A 2,111-nucleotide genomic window follows, 5' to 3' on the forward strand; every position below is an offset into this window, starting at 1 on the left:
AATAATCAAGTAATCTTTATCACCCATTCCCAACCACTTGAAGGTTCTAAAATCAAGTCAATGTTATTTTAGAACTAGAAAATTTGTGATTATGTAATATATTTTATTCTTTTAGGTTGTTATGATTTATAATTTTGAAACTATTGTATCCCGAAAGTTTAGAAGGCTATTATCCTCAAAATTGCAAATCCATGCCCATATCTACACCCTAGAGAATTGAGGCATCTTCAATGTGCAAGAAAAAATAAGACTAGATTGTGAAGAATGATAACAATGGACCCTCAAAGTGATTCTCTAAGGAATTTTAATTTTCAAGTTATCATTTTAGAAATTCTAAATTGTGAATTTTCAACAAAATCTAGAACTATGAGCCATAGTGAAAAGTGAAAATACATACATTCTTGTCAAACATGAATTTCACTTCATATATTGAATAATAAATAAATCATAAAACATTTATTTTAGTGTGTAGAAGTTATAACCTCTGCACAACTTACACCTATGCAATGCAAATTAGTAATTTCTCTTTCTTTAGCCATCTTCTGATAGTAACTCATTATACCTCTCTTCATTCACATGTAGATTATAATTCCTTAAATTCATTTATAGCTAAAACTCAATAGGCTATTGGTATTTTAGATTTCTCAACTAGCATTATTGTGTTCCCTAGCTCCAACTCACTACGTGGTGAAATTCTTTCCAATTCTTCCTTGTCAAAAAAAGACATAATCTTTTCAAGAGTTTTTCCTTTTGTCTTAGGTATATACATATATACAAAACCTACAAAAAGGAGTGAGACACAAAAAAAAGAGTAAAAATATTCAAGCTATGGTGATTGAATGAGACAAACTTGAGAACATCATAGAGATTATTCCACCTCCAAATTTATTTACTACCACACCTAGACTACCTGCTTGTGCCATTATTCTAAATGAGAACATATCTACTAAAAAAACACAACATATTGGCCCTAATCCAAATGGAAAAAAAATGCCACATTCGAGTAGACTGCCAACATATCCAAAAATAGAAAATCCTTGGTGGTTACCTAATGCATTTTCTATCAAGGAAAAAATTGATGCTAAGGTTATTAGAGATACACTAAACCCCTAAATATATGATAAACATCCTTTTCAATGGAGGAGTGTGCCATAAAATTTCTCTCCAAACTCCTTCCCTATGGTGTTTCTTTTGGAGAACTTGAAAATTTAGTACATCTATATTTTTCATCTTCTTCCCCCAATTTCTCAACATTATCATTAGATTGGTTACCTCCAATACATGTTGCTTCCATAATATCTTCTAGTCTCAAATTTCCCCATCTTGATCATTTGCGATCCTTTCCAATATAAAAGAAACTTCTTCAATCTTATTTTGCATGACAATCCATCTAAGGGACTCTAGCATACTAAGGACACCTAATAAAAGGAAAACAGATAGAACCAATACCACTCCAAGCATCAACCTCCAACTTATATGAGATGGTAATCTGAAGAGAAGATAATTAGAAAAATAACCAAGAAGAATTCCAATATTGATAAAAATATTAGAAAAGGATGTAAGAGCCCCTCGGCTTGATGCAAGGGAAACCTTTGTAGTGTATACTAGGGAAATCATTAAGCCAAATCTGACCCCAATTCCACCAAGAAATTTGCCGACCATCAAAATGCAAAAAGAGAGAGCTTAAAAACTTATGCCTCCACCCACCATGCATATGAGACCTATCAAAATCATACTTCTCCTTCCTATGGCATTTGAGGTCCCACTTACAGCTACAACTCCTAGAAGAGAAATCATGCTCAAAGATCCAACAAGAAAAATTTGTTTGTTCTTCCTCCATGCATAAATCTTCTTGAATACATAGAATCACTCCACTCATATCTCCAACATCTACATTGCATCAAAAGACTTGTCTAATTTATCAGCTTTGGGAATTATCAAAAAATCTAACAATTGAAACAAGAAGATAATAGAAAATGGAGTATCAATTACCTTTATGTATACTATGTAATCAAGAAGAAGTAAATGAAAAGAGAAAAGGGTATACTTCTTTCTTCTAAACCCAAGTATGAACAAGATTGAAATACTCTACCATAACCAAATGAAAAACT

At 32.0% G+C, this 2,111-nt stretch overlaps 2 pseudogenes; both read right to left on the bottom strand.

The window, feature by feature from the left end:
- Nucleotides 1–616: 616 nt before the first annotated feature.
- Nucleotides 617–1,103, bottom strand: LOC149530323 (putative polyol transporter 4; annotated as a pseudogene).
- LOC149530324 (putative polyol transporter 2 pseudogene) lies at nt 1,102–1,879 on the bottom strand (annotated as a pseudogene).
- Between the last annotated feature and the right edge of the window lie 232 nt (nt 1,880–2,111).

This window comes from Cupressus sempervirens, chromosome 11, assembly GCF_028749045.1.
Source record: "Cupressus sempervirens isolate cs-2001-9-10 chromosome 11, ASM2874904v1, whole genome shotgun sequence".
NCBI classification, from domain to species: domain Eukaryota; kingdom Viridiplantae; phylum Streptophyta; class Pinopsida; order Cupressales; family Cupressaceae; genus Cupressus; species Cupressus sempervirens.